Here is a 17549-nt window from a genome sequence, read left to right on the forward strand (position 1 = left end):
TTGTTTGTTTGTTCGTCCGGTCGAGTTTCCGGTAGCGGTGAATCGAATCATGGAACGCACGGTTCTCAGTTGAGTCAGTCCGACTCAGCTCCTCCCTCGTTCTCATTCTCAAACGATCGTGGAAGTCGGTCATCAATCAACACAACATTACAACTTTAACCAAACGCAGCGGGATGGGGGGTGTAGTTGATTATTGGATGTTTAACATATCAGCAAGATAATAGACTTGATTTAGCAATGATGGTTGGGGTCCCAGTTGGAGAACGAACCATGAAAGAACGAGACAGATTAACGAGACATTCAAATATTTGATTAATCTGGCATGACACAGAAAGTACAAAGACAGCTTGAATTTACCATTTCACTGATATTGAATCGTGTTATGTACGCTTGTTCACTAAGCCTCTCCCTTCTTCACCACTCACAGTCAATGAACTAACAGCGAGTCACCGACTAGTTCCTCAACGGGGGCGTACCCTGGGGGGCGTTCGCACAACCTAGGGGGGCGCTGGGAACGTGATTCCCTTTTGGGGAAATTTTAAACTTTCATTGTTTTTTTGTTTTTTTCGCTTTCGTTACCTGAAATAAATAGCCTATTTTCATTTATTGGTTTCTAACACCTCTACCGTCTCAGCTACTTTTTACTGTCTATGCGCAGTGGAAAAGTGATAATACAGCGCGGTTCGGTCCTGCACACGACCGGGCTCCCGTTACATCAGCTATCGTCATGATCTCTATAGTAACGCTGATAAACATAACCCAAGTTCGCGGGTTAACAGTTAAATAACTAACCCAACACAATCAAACATGGCCGATAGCTAGAAAAATATATAAAATTTTGTTTCATAGCATTTTCCTCCTTCCTCTTGCTGTTGTTGAATTCCAGCTGCTCTGAGCGCAGTCTCCACGAAAAGACCGTTGCATTTCACATACAAAATATATAGGCCTAATTAGGCCTCTGCGTGTGATCACTCACTCACACACTCACTCACTCACTCGCTCGCTCGCTCACTCACTCACTCACTCACTCACTCACTCACTCACTCACTCACTCACTCACTCACTCACTCACTCACTCACTATCATCCCACCCTGTCACTCTGGAAGTTTTATTGGGTTTATTACAATGATGGACAGTGCTGTTAGCCAATCAGAGGTGACACATTTGCATGTCATGAATATTCGATAATATCTTTATATTTGTTGCACCAAAACCGTCTCAGAGGGCATTCATTGCTATTATTGACCAACGCAAAATCAATGAAAAACGACGCATTGACAACTTATAGCAATATAACACGAGTGTGAGTGGGGTTGTTAGTTAATTTTTATTTTTTTATGGGGGGGGGGGGGGGGGGCCGAGGATCAGGGTAAGGTCAGGGGGGCGTTTGCTCAAAAAAGGTTGAGAACGGATGGACTAGTGGGTCTGGGAGGAGTCGAGTCTGAGAACGAACGACATGAATGAGAGAGAAGAATCAGTTCGGTTCGTTTAAAGATTCGTTCATTCGAACTGATTCGGTCGCGAACGACCCATCACTAATTTCTAATGAAGAGCTGACACAAAGGTAGGTATAGGTTCACAATTCACGTCTTACAACTAGACAAACAGTTTGTCAATAAAGCAACTCTGGAAAAATGTCTAAACAAAGTGAAAGACGACGTTATCATAACAAGATATATATTGTGACATCATGTATCTCAACTGAACCCAGAGTGAATACATAAAATACTTCCTTAATGACTTCCTCACACTTCCATCCGGTGAGAGCCTAGAAAGTAGAAAGTGAGAAATGTTTCAGTCGTTATTTCTCTCCCTTGGGATCTCAACCTCTCCGCTCCATGGAGCCATAGGGGCTGCAACTTTGACACAGTAAGGATCATTAGGAAGAACCCAGCCTAGCAGTTCTACTTTGTTCCTTTATTAGCTAGTTTTGAATGATCTAACTACCTAGCGAATTAAAGCTTCAGGTGGGTACAACCCCTGCTCCCTGATCCTGACCCAACCGGTATGAGGTCGCATTAACCGGCTGACCCAAACACGCACGGACATGTTTATTCGCCGCGAGCGACGTCCTTTGCGATAAACCAGTGTGCTCACAGCGATCCGAAACTCGTGATCGTTCATTAAGTCGCCGCGGCTTCCTTTACGGGGATATCGACCATGTTGCCCTTAAAGTCGACAATGTGTTCTTCCTTTCTCCTGCTTTATCTTTCTTGTCCATTTGCCCGGGTAATGAAACAAAGCCCTCCTGCAGTGTGGTAAAGGAAGGCCCTGGCAGGTAAGGCTCTTAAGGACATCTTTTCTCCTCCACCATCTTGATGTATCGTCGTTGTAAAATTTGCCAAATCCTGAAAAGCTAATGATGTTCTCGCAGTTATAAAACATTGGAAAGGGCCTCCCACATTTAATAGTATATTTTAACAATGTACGGTGTCATTCGCATTGATATATTCCTTTCATTAGAGGGAGCACTCACTCACCGTTTATATTGGATTGCATTTTTTTAATAGTTGAAAGTGTTTAAAACAAGTGATGTCATGGTCAAGTCCTACCAGTAGCTTAATATTGTTCCAAGACATAGGCCCTCATTTATCAAACGAACGTAGAAATGAGCGCAAATCTGAACGCATGATTCATCTTACATAGGACCCACGTGAGATTTACGAAACCTTCGTATCACACCAATCCCAGCGTACGAAGGATCTTGGTGTTGATAAATACGGCGGCTGAGATCGATCGTAATTAACGTAACACGCCCATATAAAAGCACGTCTTCAGAAGTCTCGCCCCTAACTTTTACGACATGGAAACGTCCAACGGTAAAATAGAGGAATTTTTCCGAGACCCAAATGGAGACGCTCGGGTCACTGGTGGATGCGAACCGTCTGGTTTTATTTGGTAGCCTATAGCTGGCATTAAAGGCCAGCAAAAGAATGCTATATGGAAGGAAATAACTGTTGCAGTGAATAGTGTTTCCAATGTTCGTCGGGCTACGGAAGAGGTTTGTTAATTAAATTAATTAAATAATAAATTAAATGTACAACTTCTGTTATCCAGCTTAAAACATTTCACATATATGCTATTGTTTGCATTCCGTTAAAGTTATTTAATTCCGAATAAGGTGAAGAAGAAATGGTCCGACATGAAGCTCAGCACCAAAAGAATCGTGTTGCGGCTGTGAAGCCGGCCAAGCAAGAAACGGGAGGAGGCCGGTGCAGTGCGACTGCAGCGTAACTCCCCGAGATGACTCTGACCATGTAGTGCGCCCTGATGTAGACGATGCCCAACGTTGCTATTTTGGAAAATAAAAGAATCGTGCGTGCCCCCAGGCCATCGGGCTACCATGTTCAGGATTGACATTCTGGCATCGCAAATAATCGGAACATTAACTGAATGGTAGCTTTTGCGGTTGATGTACGCGTAATCATTAATATATGGTTCATACGCACATGGGTACAATCAACCGCACCAATCACATTTGGAAACCTAGCAATAGCATACAAATCCCGTTTGATTCCAGTTTGCTGATCGTTATTATATGGGAATTTAATATAACGTTCGGAGAGGGACATTATAGCTGCCAAAACTGCTGGCATGGTTCGGCTAATACTTGGCTGGGAAATAGCAGACCTGTCCCCGATCTCCCGCTGCAAGATCCCGGTGGCCAAAAATCCCAAGGTAGAGCAAACCTGCACAGGTATTGCGTTTGATCGCCTAGTTTCTCGCCTTAACTGTGGCTCCAATGCATTGCATAGCTCCATCAGGAGATGCCTTGGGAGACGAAAACGACGCAAGAGCCATTCATCGCCCTCCTTAAAAAAATCGGCGCGGTCTCGAAAAACTCTCTCGTCTGTGCGTTGAGGTCCTTAACAGAGCCAGATCTGCCATCGCTGAGACACGACCACCTATTTGGCAAAGCTCCTGTTAATATAGACAGCTGAATAAACATTTCACCTGTCACATTCTAATTATTTTCATAGCAATACTGTTTTTAATTAGGCCTGACTTGATTGTAATTGTTTGAACGGCTGGGCTAATTCCAATTTATTTAGTAATTAATACAGATGTTGAACATGGGCTACTTGTGCTGCACTATTCATCATTGAAATACCCGTATGTTGCGCCAAAAAAACTTGCGTACACGAGCTCAGACCTGACGTGAGATTTCATCGCAGCCTGCGCTCACGTTCAAATTGATAAATGCCAAGCTCAACGTTGAAATGAGCGTACGTCCATTTTACGCACGTTTTCTGTCGTACGCTCGTTTGATAAATGAGGGCCATAGTGAGGAGGAAAGTAAAAACTAAAGAAATAATAGGTACGTTTTAATGGCACTGTAATTGAGCCATGGTACCACTAGAGGGCGACAAACATGTCTGCTGCACAGCCCCTTTTCAAAAGGTACAGCCACAACTATGGTGGCTGTACAACCAAAATATAACATTATGGGAGTATACAATGGTGGCACTACAAAAGTTTGGCACATAATGTACGGTTTAAACAAGAATCCCTGAATGGTTGCTTAATTTTGAGTGGGGCTTTACTATATATATATATATATATATATATATATATATATATATATATATATATATATATATATATATATATATATATATATATATATATATATATATTAGGGGTGTAACGGTACACAAAAATCTCGGTTCGGTACGTACCTCGGTTTTGAGGTCACGGTTCGGTTCATTTTCGGTACAGTAAGAAATCAAAATGCTAAATATAAATGTGCTTCATAACATGTGCTTCAAGTTGTTCATAACACAATTTTGTGCTTTTTACAATAGGAACATTGGACAATGCAAAGCTAGAATTCTGCTAAAAAATATAAAGATTCTGAAATGTAGAAATAAAAATAAATAACATTGTCTCAGACTGTTTTTTTTTTTTAAATGTATTATCTAATGTGCAACAATGAACAATTGCAACACTAAACAGTTTCAAGTTGTTGCTCAGATTAATTTTTACTCCCCCCCCCCCCCCCCAATCTTTAGCCCTGTTGACTTTCACTCAATCTTTATTTTTTTTGCCAGAAAAATCAGCTTATGCACATTATTTGCAGGATAATAATACCCAAAATTTGAGTGTACATACGTTGTACCCTACATGTTACTTCCGTATACCACAATGCAATGCGGTCGTGTTTTTCGGAGGAGAAGAAGAAGCTGAATAACCGCGAAAACTAATACATTTAATGATGGAGACTCCGGCTTTCGTTTAGAAATGTCAACAATTTATTTGAGATTTAACATAGAATATTTAACATTCAAAATTAATGTTAAATATCCAGCTTTCCTCGTGAGTGCCCGGTTTGTTTACATGATGTGGTTGCATCTGTCTGCGTCACAGAAATACCCGGCGCATTTACTGACGCAAATGACGTTTAGAAATGTTCAGCGTAGTGTCCGAATTCTCGTTTGTTCGTTCCCTAAATAGTGCACTATATCATGAACACTATATAGGGAATAGTGAGTGAGTGAATAGGGAACGGTTTCGAACACAGCTACAGTGTGCGCAACTGCATGTGCGGCCGCAGCATGCCATGTTCCACACATGAGGTCCTCTACTTAATATGTCCGTATGGAAACTCGTTCGGTACGCCTCCGTACCGAACTGAGCACCCCGTACCGAAACGGTTCAATACAAATACATGTACCGTTACACACCTAATAAATAAATAAATAAATAAATAAATAAATATATATATATATATAATATATATATATATATCATTTTTTTTTTAGGATTTTGTAGAAAAAGGACTTAGACTGGTCATTACTCCGTTTTTCTTCCTTAAGCACACACATTTCTTTATTAAGCTTTGAGCCAAATCAATCACTAAATATTGGGCTTTGCTGGTGCAGCTGAATTTAACTAAAATCTTTTCACTCCAATGTATCACCATTGCAGTGAAAAGCTGTTAAGTTTTACGGTGCTCATTATAAAATAATCATAAAAACTGCAGAAATTATGTTTTAATCATTTTCCTTGTAAAAAAAAAAGCCCACCATATCTTATAGGGCGATGGGAAGGAATACATACAAGTTTGCCTTGGAAAGGAGAATAGTTTGACGACCAAATGTTTCGTCACTAATTATTTTGAACTGGTTCATTAAAACGTTTTGAATTTGAATGTCGTGGAAAATATGCATTTCAAGTTCATTCGAAACACTAGAGGGCAGTAGTTAGCCGCCCTAGCTGCGAGCACTCGGTAAGAAAATGAATTGCTTCCACCTGGTTTGAAATACGAGCGTTCATAAAACAAGTGTGATAAAGTGCCGTTTACCATTGGGCTCATATCCCCGCCAAGCTTGCCCGCTTCTCTAATTGAACTTCCTCCTTTCCCTTCGTATCATTTTCCATGTAATTCCCTCCTTGGTTTGCTTCGAACACATTCATCTATCTCGTGTTCTTGAGACAGCAGACCTCTCCCTCTACATCACCCTGACAGGTAAACAGCTCTGGGGGAGGGGGGAGGGGCAGGGGCGGGCTCTAAGAAGGAGGGAGGGACTAAAGACAGCCAGCTAATACGTTTTAATTGGCTGCTTTGGCTTAATCCGCTTAATTGAAGCAGGCATCACACTTTGCTCAAGTGAGTGAGCGTAAATACGGTCTTTATCCAAACGTTAGTTGTAGACAATATTAATATGCATGCAAATATCAATTTTAAACAGCTGTGTGTCTTTTCTGTTGGGTTGTGTCTCACGCAAACACATTCCGGGTAGTAGCGTGTTTGGATTAATTTGATCAAATCGGAATTGGATTTCCCAAACATTCCTTCTCATCTCATTTGCAGGCATGGTTACAGCAAAAAGTCTGCTCCTTTAACGAGGTTCAACCCTAGATACTGGCATCCCGGAGCATAGCGGCGCACAATCACGCTAATTAGATATGTTTCCCAGTGGCTATTAGTTTAGGCTAACGAGGATTTGATTGTAGCAAAATGGTGAATGCCTGGCAACGGTTGGACGTGCGTGCGTTTCTCTAATCATGACTGTACCAGAGACAAGAAGGCGGCAGATAATGTTGAGAGAGAGAGGGGGGGTGGGAGATAGAGAATCATAGGCCAATGGCACACGTTATCTCATGATCAAATAAATGGACTGTGGGGTAGTAAAATACCTTCTTTTTGTGGTTGCAACGGTTAAATGCACATAACGTAATACCAATCATATGAAAAGCTCTATCTGTCTACTCACTTTCAGACCAATCCTCATGTTTGCACATCTTCCCATCATAACCAGCAGCGGGGTGGCTGTCAAGGCCAAACACTGAGACGTGATGGATGTCTGGTGGGACAGGGCTGACCCCATTACGGTAAATCTCAAGCGATGACCATTTGGAAAATAGTCTGTCAGCCGGAGTCGACGCCGCTGACCTGCCTGTCATCGAGTGTCACGGGCAAAATCTGGCCTTACTGGTCCTGTAACTGGCGACTAATGGGGCCTGGGAAGCCTGATGGTGTCATGAGGTCACCCATGACTGGCTTTCAGGTAGGCTGCCATCGTGTTTTCGTCTTCTTTTCTTCCTAACCTTGGGACAAAGGCCATGCCATTTTGATGATTTAATTTAAATAAAGATGGGTGCTTTATTCATCCCCAAGGAGAAGAAGGTCTGACCAGCAGCTCACACCAAAAAACAATAGGGTCACATTCAAAGTGACAATGAAATAAAATAAACATCTGTCAGAAAAGGTGAGTGAACTGACTTTTCAATCATCAACAGGTAGAAAGCCAAATCCAAAGTCATCCTACCCATTAAAACTTCATCCAAGAACTTCCCCTTGTTAATTCCTCTCAGCACAATCACGATCAATACTATTGATGAACTGCTTACTACTCGACTTTCATTTCCCACCCATTTAAATGGAACTTCTTTCACATTCTGACGGTGTTTTGGGTGGCTAACCGCTGGTCTCTGAAGAGCTCTTTGATTGGACCACTCTGAGCCTATCAGGGGCCGTGAACTAAAGACCACAAGACTTCCATCTGTATTAAGGTGCCCATGTCTCACAGCTGCTCAACATGTGTGAAGGTTTTACCTTGGACTCAGTGTGTGTTTGTGTGTGTGTGGGGGGGTTGTCTTGACAAGTCGACCCCACTGATTGGTGCGCTGTCTCCAGAGGACCAGTTGCCACGGCAACGGTCCCCTGTCAACCTCAGTTCTTGTTCTCTCTGCTCCCTCTGTGGCCCCCTGCTCTCCGTCACCCTTCTCTTCTTCCTCCTCCTCTTCTTCATGTGTGTGTGTGTGTGTGTGTGTGGGGAGGGGGGGGTACTATTGGCTACACAGTGTCAGCCGTCTCCCCTGGCGATGGACTGTCAGCCACGAGTGTCACCAGAAAGTGTGGAAAGGTGAACCTCTCTTTATTGCTCTTTTTTCTGTATTGCTTCCTCCCTTCTGTCCGTTAATTCTTCTCTCCTCCTTCCTTCCGTATGCGTTCCCTTTTTCCTCCCTCTTTCATACCTTCCTTCTTTCCTAGCTTCCATCCTTTGATATGCACTGCATGCTTTCATCTCCGCCTCCCTGGTCACCAGGGATGGTAGGGGCTTTTGAGGTGAACTGAGTAAAAAGTAGTACAAGCCAATCAGGTGGATAACATAGGTGAGGTCCAGGTCAGAGAGGCAGTGTGGGGACATGGAAGAAGGGAATTAGGATTCAACACAAATGTTTCCTCCAATCCTTAACAGACAAAATGCAGACATGCACGGGAATACAAAATCATGCATTAACGATGTGTGTGTGTGTGTGTGTGTTTTGGTATGTGTGTGCACGTGTGCATTCAGTAAGAGATGGTCGACTTGATAGAGGAGGCTGCTTCCTGGAGGGATGGAGAGCTGAAGAGAAACGGAGAAAGAGAAGGAAGTTGGATACTTCTGGCCCGGGGTAAAGGAGACGCAATCAAAATGGAGACGCAAGGGAGGACGGCGAATAGGTAGTTGGACCTCAAGGCGATACGAGCCATTGTGTGACGCACGTGGTGTGGGTCTCAGTCTCTCTCCGGCACTGTATCTCCCTCTCGGTCATAGCTGATCCATATCCATTCATTTCAACTCAGACTCTTGGTCCATGGCTTTGGCAGGCATAAAGCTACTGACCCGTCCATCAACGAGGAGCACATTGAGACCCTGAATGTTCAGTCAGCCGGCCATAGCTGTCTGCAGAGTATTTAATCAGCGCCATAGGAAGGAGGCAATTTGTCGCGGACTGCCTTGTTAGTACGTTAATGAGGGGATGAACCCATTGGTGCACTCTATCATCGACCTCCCAGGGCGACCGCTGGAGGACTGCAATGGCACGCTGATTTTCGATGAACAGAATTAAGGTAGAACTCTTTGAAAGTTGCAATTTTATTCGTTTTAACTTCTCTGGTTCGCTTTCGTCGCTCACCTTTTTTAGTTTTTTTCCTACCCTGACGACCCCATGCATCCATCTCTCTATATTCTCCCTCTCTTCCCGACTAGGTCCCTCTCGCCGCTCCCTCCCTCTCTCTCTCTCTCTCTCTCAGTGGAGGGGTAATTGCGGTGTGCCCTTTGAGGACCTGGTGTCTCTCCGGAGACGCCCCCCCCCCCCCCCCCACGGACCCGTGCAGGTCTAATTAAACACAGCCTCCCCATTGTCTTCAGTCTCCCCACATTGTCTGTCCTCGTCTTCCCTGTCTCTCGCTCGGTCCCTCTACCTGAGGTTGTGGCTGCGTGATGCTCAGTGGGAATGTTGATTACACTGGAGTCCACACTTTGCCCCTCCGTCTACTGTAAGACGTACATATGAATGCGCACACACACACGCTCAAATGCATGACCGTGTGTGATGCACTGCTCTCATCCCCAAGGGAGCTTTGCCTCCTGCCTCTCTCACTATCTGGGGTGGAGAAAAATATGCTGAGCTCCTCCACCACACACACACACACACACACACACACACACACACACACACACACACACACACACAGGCCCACCCAACCTTGAAATGACTTGTGCTGTTTCAACGTGCAGAAATCTCCAGCATCAGTTTATCTTCCTAGCCTCTGTTTGGATCCACGTGCGCTGTCTGATGACCTCTACAGCAATGTTCTTGATTCCAGCTTGTTTTTGTCTTTATATTAGTAGTTTTAGATGCCAAAGAACTTTTTCAACTTTGAGAAGGATGGCTGGTTACCCTTACGTAACATTCCGTCATGCTAGAATCGGCCTGCAGATAATATAGTGTTATTCGTTTGTTGAAGGTAAATATGCCTTTCTGTCTGGGAGGATTCTGTGGGTTCTGTGATGGCATGGATTGGTGGGATCTGTGCTAGCATAGTTCTGTGATGGTCGGTGGGTTGTCATGGTTCATTTACTTCCAGGTTGATTTGAGTTTAGGTCGTTTAGCACTTAATTTTTCAAGCAGTGTCAATGTTAATGACATGCTTATCTTGTTCTCAGCCAGACAGAAAGTGTATGCATATTTTCTTAATCGTATTCTGGATATACAGGCAAATTGTGTGTGTGTGTGTGTGTGTGTGTGTGTGTGTGTGTGTGTGTGTGTGTGTGTGGGGGGGGGGATTGACACTTTGATGTGAGACATGCACCCCAAGATAAGCAGCCCCTCAGCCCCACCTTTGATGTAAGTACCCCCCCCCCCACCACCTCTCATCTGACTCAGCTGCAGCCACAGACGGAGGAGGGGGGTGCATCAGGTTTTAGTGGTACCTTGGTGGGCAGCCTGTGGGACTCTGCTAGGAGAAGCAGGTCCAACTGACCAGCCTCAGTCTTGTCTGTGCAGTGTTCACAATATAAGTTTAATAATGTTCAACTTTCATGCCAACCTTTGGGCGCTAACAATTAAATTCCAATCTGATATTTTGGGCGCACATTTATTGTTATTAATTATTAGTTTGATTGATTTCTATTTCATAAATATACCATTTTACTGCTATAAATGTATACGATACAAGAAAGTAATGACGAAACACTGAAAGTAACCATTTCGTAATATCTGAGATCATGAGATTGAGATTGAAGGGGAGCTAGCAGCAATTTCAGAGGTTTGGTTTGGGAATCGAACAGCAGTTCAAGAGAGAGAGGATGAGGATGAGGATGGATGGGGAACTCATTAGTGAGAGTGAAGCCTGTTTGAGCGGAGCCTGTTGCCTGAGTGTCATTATCTCGGGAACACCGTCTCCTCAGCGACAGGACCCGCACTCATCTCTGGAAACATGACAGGTGGTACCACTGATAACAATTCTCCAATTCCACACCCTCCTGTAAGGTTAACAAATCATTTTCTACAGAGAAATGACTAGGCTGATATGAGGAGTCAGTTGTATTGGCTGTTTGATACGAAATGAAAAGGCAGCCATGTGTGAACTGCGAAGGATGAGTTTAACCCACATGGCCTCTTATAGAAGGTGCTTATCTTTGAAAACAAGATAGCGACACTTTAAAGGCAGCCAAGGTTTCTTTATTGTAGTTTTCCACCTTTGACACCTTTGCTGATGTTGCATGTTGCTCTCCTAAGCCTCTTTCACATTGCAGTCTATCCCAGAAATGTTCCGGAACACTTTCAGCATGGGGTCGTATGTGAATTGGAACAGGGATCAATATTCCGGGAAATCAGCACTGCTCATTTGCCTGCTCAAGACCTAGTAACATTTCCGGGGTACTGCCGGTATGGCTGCGTTTTGAATGAAAGGGGTAACATTTTCGCAAGAGGCGTGTAAAGGGATGCATCCGTCTGAAGCAAGATACTTTCACGTAGAGCATTGCAATCAATTCCCAACAATAACAAGACTCCAGTGATGTATTTAAATCAGCGACTTTGAATTTACGTTCCAATGCTTTTCAGTTGATTCGATAACAATATCGATGCAGCTTCTTTCTACAAGAACGGCTGGAAACTGGATGGATTGCGACATATGGGAGCTCCCCTGTGTTCATGTTGGTTAACATTACATTGCATTACCGCCATCTGCTGGGCTGTTCCTTGGCCCAGCTATCCGTCTATGCCCTGCGTGTAAGCAGGGAAGACGGTAATATTCCAGAGGGTGGCAGGTTAGTGAAAATCTTCAGTGGAGCCATAAAGGTTATCCCAGTAATTGTATGGGGTCCAAGTGTGAAAGAGGCTCCAATCTACAGAAAGTACTTAAACAGCCCCTTCCACACAATAAAGAATCCTTTGGTGGTTCTACACAATAGAGCGAGAGACGAAGATAGTGAATCTATCTATCCCCCCTTGCACCCGCCACATCCACCACTCAGCCAGCTGCTTATCTGGACCGCCACTTTTAGAGGAGAGATGGATGGAGAGGATGAGGAGGAGAAGGACGATGAAGGAGAATTTGCAGGAGAGGCAGGATGCAGAATGATTGGCCCCCCGGATTGGCTATAGAGAGACTGAATGAGGAATGGACAGCGACCGTCTGTTAACTATAAAAAGATAATCAAAAAAGACGGTAACAATATCAGAGACCAGAATTTGGCAGGTGGTGGTTATAATTTTGTGTCATGTGTCAAATCCCTCTCAATAACGGGGCCGACTGATGCAGTGCCAGGCGGAGATGGAGAGAAGCATTTGGTCATCAGGAAGGGCCTGACCTCACACACACAGCGTATAGCTCCCTCGATGTTGGCGGTGCCGGTGTTGTCGATCCTTGTGTGTTCCTGAGATGACATCCATCTTGTTGGTTCCTGGCCAACATACACCTCGATCCTCCCCTCTCCTCACTATCACTTACATATCACTCACTCACTCAACCACTCACTCACTCACTCACTCACTCACTCACTCACTCACTCACTCACTCACTCACTCACTCACTCACTCACTCACTCACTCACCAAACACGATTTTATTCAAAAATGAAAAATATTGCTAAAGCAGAAAGTTTAATAAGCTGCAGAGAAAGATACTAAATAATGGATAAAAAAAATCATAAATCAAATTTTAAAGAGGCATGGCAAAGCTTAAGTATTAAAAAATGAGGTAATACACAGGACGGGGTAATACCGAGTGCTGCTCCATAGAGAGCGCCCGCTGGTGTTATGTTAATCACGTTGTATTATATCAGACTATATTGTAGCATATAAGACCTCTAAATGTTGTCAGATTGAATGCATATGACATGATTGTCGTAATATTGAGAAAGTTAACTTCTTCGTAGAGACGGTCCTTTAATAGATTTGCTGCTTGTCGCCTATAGACAGCAATGGGAAACCCTGAGAAGTCAATTTATTTTATAAATATATAATATATATATATAAAGATATATAATATCATATATATATATGATCAGTCTACGATTGGTCCGGCCTTACCAATCAGGTAAGGAAATTCCTACAGTCCAGTATGTGCTATACTATATATATATTTATTTTTATATATACATTTATATAGAGATGGAAAGATTGATAGATATAGAGATCTAGATAGATAGAGAGATCCATAGATATCTAGATGACAGATAGCTAAAGCATGTAGGAGTGTAATGCCTCATTGTCCAATGCCGGGTCATGTACTCCCTCTGGGGGAGGGAGTCCAGCTGTGCCAATCAGACATACACTGATTGGCATCAGTGTATGTCTGATTGGGTTGCAGGCTTTACTTTCTTTCCTTTTTCTTTCTACGTAAAACATACTGCTTTGCACATATTGCAAATTCCTTTAATGACAAAACATCATATTTAAACTGCAGAATAAATCTATTCTTAAAATATTTAGGTCACATAGAGCCAAGGTGAGCTGATTATTTTTTGAATAATAAGTCACCCACCGCTGACTTCAAATAAAGTCACGGTTTCAAAAACACCACTGACTTCCAAATCCTGTGTGTGTGTGTGTGTGTGTGTGTGTGCATAAAGGTTTTGTTCCGTGCAGTCATTTGTTGCATGTTAGCTGGCCTAAACCCTTTCAGGGTTGTTTATCGTTGTTTGGCCCAGTCTCCGAGCCCATGAAGCACAACTGAAACGCCAGCATAGAAACTATCTCATGAAGCAAGGCTAGGCTAGGTGGAGCCATTTTGTTGTAATGAGTCTCAAGCAGACAGCTGGAAAGTGTTCCTCTTTAATTAAAAGATAAATTCATTCTTGAGACATATTGTGTGCATGGGACCTTGTAAGCATTTGACAACCTTTGGAAACCACTTTTATTTAGTCTGGCAACAAAACCAGAAATTCCTATTTGGGCAGAAAATGTAAACAGACAGCCGTGGCGTCAGATGAAATGGGATGTGAATATTTCTTTAAAGGGACATATTATACCACCAGGTGTGAGTGGGATTAGCCGTACAAGCCGTTTCGAAAATCTGCCCCGTATGACGTAAGGCTAATCACACTCACACCTGCTGGTATAATATGTCCCCTTTAAATTGTGTTTGCTGGCACGCTGATCATTAATCCCCAAGCGGAACAGAAAAAAAAAATCTGTTGATATATTGAGCCTGGGGTGGTAGGTTCAATATATCTCTTGAGGAAAACAAATATATATACGTATATATACAGCCTATCGATATATTGAACCTCGGTGACGGTAAAGGTACCCTTCGGCGTCTTCTGCATACGGAATGGGGGGTGCCTCACTACGTCTCTAATAGACGCTGTGAGCATCTTTCCTATTGGATAGTTTTTAGGATATTCTTCTGTGAAAATGGCGGACATACTTTTTATCCTGGGTGGAAAATATGATATTTTAGCATAGTTAAACCATTAAAAGTGTTTATGTAAACATTTTTAGCGAGAAATGTGCATTTTACTTTCATAATCGTCGTTCGGCGAATGTGAAGGATGTTTGGTTTGATAGATATGACGAAGAATATTTCATCGGGCGATAATGGCCGGCGTACAGGCATCCCGGGCTCACGAAAATAGGTGACACTGTCACGTTATTTAATCTATTGAAACGTGATCAGGTACACGTATTTCTAAATGTTCGTGTCAAAAAGCACAATTTTCAAACTCATGCATATCAATTGGAAGTATTTGTCGTGATTTGTCACTAAGCACGACTTCCATCTAAGGTTCTGTCCGGGAGCTTTCTCCCGATTGTCCCTTAAGGAGCTCCGTACAGAACATTTATTGTTAAAAATTGTCTGTGATAACTAAGAATATGACAGCTTTTCCAGTCTCACCAATATGCGCACAGATCGCACGGTTTGACACTTTCAAGATGCGTGCAGTAGCCTACATACGCCCAATGACCATTTCGTGTGCATACGATACGCAAAACCCAGCATTAACTACTGTGGAGGGCGGATACGTCCATTTCGCGTGCACATGTGCATATGATACGAAAAACCCAGCATTAACTGAATGGGAGATGCAATATTTTAGGACATATTCACCATTTAACGTGTTTCTAATGACATTTCTAGCGAGAAATTTACTTTTCCCTTGAATAATCCTCAGTCAGTGAATGTGTATGATCTTTATTAATCTTTATTATCTGAATGGGAAATGCAGCTCACGTGTTTCCTGCTTTTGTGTTATTAAACCGTTACTTTATGTAACTTTTAATGATATCATCTTGTTAGAAACACGTACGTTTTCGTGAACACTGGATTACGTCGCATTTCAACATAAAATAGCGTGTTATACACACACACACACACACACACACACACACACACACACACACACACACACTGCATTTCGCTGCCAAATAAATAAATACTATGGCAGAATAAAGAATAAATTAATTCATTATCATTCAACTTCAACATGCGTTATTACAGTATAGTGGTGGAGGGATGACGTGTGTTGGCCAACCCGGAAGTGAGCGTCGCCCTGGGTTCCCTTGACAAAAAGCCAACGGGTTTTTCCATTTGATTTTGGATTATTGCAGAAAAATTAGCATCTTTGAAGCACCTCTTCAAAAACTGAAAATAAATAAAAATAACTGTGCTCCAAAGAAAGAAATGTAAACCAATGCATTCCGAATGGGAGTGTTTCTCCGATTTTTCCATGCTACACAGAACGAAATGTAAACCCATGCAAATAAAGACTTCATGGTCATAATCATTTAAATATCATTAATCTCCTGAGGGTGGTATTCTATTTTTTTCAACGGGGCTGAATCCAGTCACTTGACCGTCATGGTTGCTATGGTGGTTGCTATCCACCAGCCCCTCTAATCCTTACATGGCTCTAAAAACCACGCGGCAAATGAGCTGCCGTAAATTGTGTTGTTTTTGTCGTAAACTAGTTAAAAAATAGACGGATATTCCAAGGTATCCTTAAAAGGCAGCTTGGATGTTTTTATTTTCTGCAGTTTAGACTTCTTCTATCACCTATTTTTGAAAGCAAAACACCAAGCTCATTGATTTAACGAGGCAGGGTTATTTGAAACAATTTATTAAATAAATATTTATGAGAGGTCATTCCTTCTCCTGAGTTTTCTTCCTATTTATGTCTAGTGTACAACCCTACTGTCCACAAGCATCACCCTCCCCTCCCCATATGGATTTGGAGAATTGTTGCCACGTCCCAGTGTTGGAGGTATCATATATATGAAAGAGGGCATTCAATTATACTACAATGATCAATTAGGAGGCCGAAGCCCTAAAGGAAGTGATGCAATAGGTGACTGGGTCGACGACATTTAAGTAAGCTTTACTTTGAGGTCTCTTATATATCAAAGGGGGTCTCATAGGACGCATACGCTTCAACCTGTGGCTCCGGCCCTACAGGAAATGACTCAGCAAGTGCTCCATCTCGTTGCACCTGCACCCAGCGGCTCGCTTGCAAGATTTTGGCCTGAAGTTATTCCCAGACCTACACCGTAGCCATCCAACCTGCATATCTGAGAATCAGGCCTCTCTTTAATAATGACAAAATGTATGAGAGAAATACACATTAACTTTTGACTCATAAGCGGCGTGGTGCCGGCTCCTTTTGACCTTTTGACCCCAGACTTCTGGGGGAATAGCTGAATCAATTCATTAGTCAATCAAAAGCATGTAAATATCTTCCCGGTGGCGTAAGAGGGAGAACAAGGTGTCCTTCAACATCTACGCTTCCAGGCGATTGCAACGATGCCACACATGAGCATATTCGAACATGTTCAATGGTAGTAATTAGCTGTCGAAATTGGAGGCCTTAATCAATAATGAGCAGCTATTGATTTGCTTCCCGATAGAAATTTGTGACAAATGACATGTTATTTAGCCTCTACACGTTGAGTTGAGTCCAATGACACCAAGCATGACACTCTAGAAAATGGTAACATGTATTTTACATGGTACACCTAGGTCTAGGACATGATCTCGGTGTAGCAAGAGGGCAAGCTTGATCTCATTGGACTCAGCTTAACGTGTAGATGCTAAATAACATGTAATTTGTCAAAAATCTCCATCGGGAAGCAAATCTATAGCTGGTCATTATTGATAAAGGCCTCCAAAATCGACAGCTAATTACTACCCCGAAACATATTCAAATATGATCATGTGTGGCACTGTTGCAATCGCCTCGAAACGTAGATGTCAAAGGACACCTTGTTTGCCCCGTTACGTAACCGGGAAGATATTTTCATACTTCTAATGAATTGATTCATATTTTAAGGTT

The sequence above is a fragment of the Gadus macrocephalus genome, chromosome 10 (genome assembly GCF_031168955.1).
Source record: "Gadus macrocephalus chromosome 10, ASM3116895v1".
Lineage (NCBI taxonomy): Eukaryota > Metazoa > Chordata > Actinopteri > Gadiformes > Gadidae > Gadus > Gadus macrocephalus.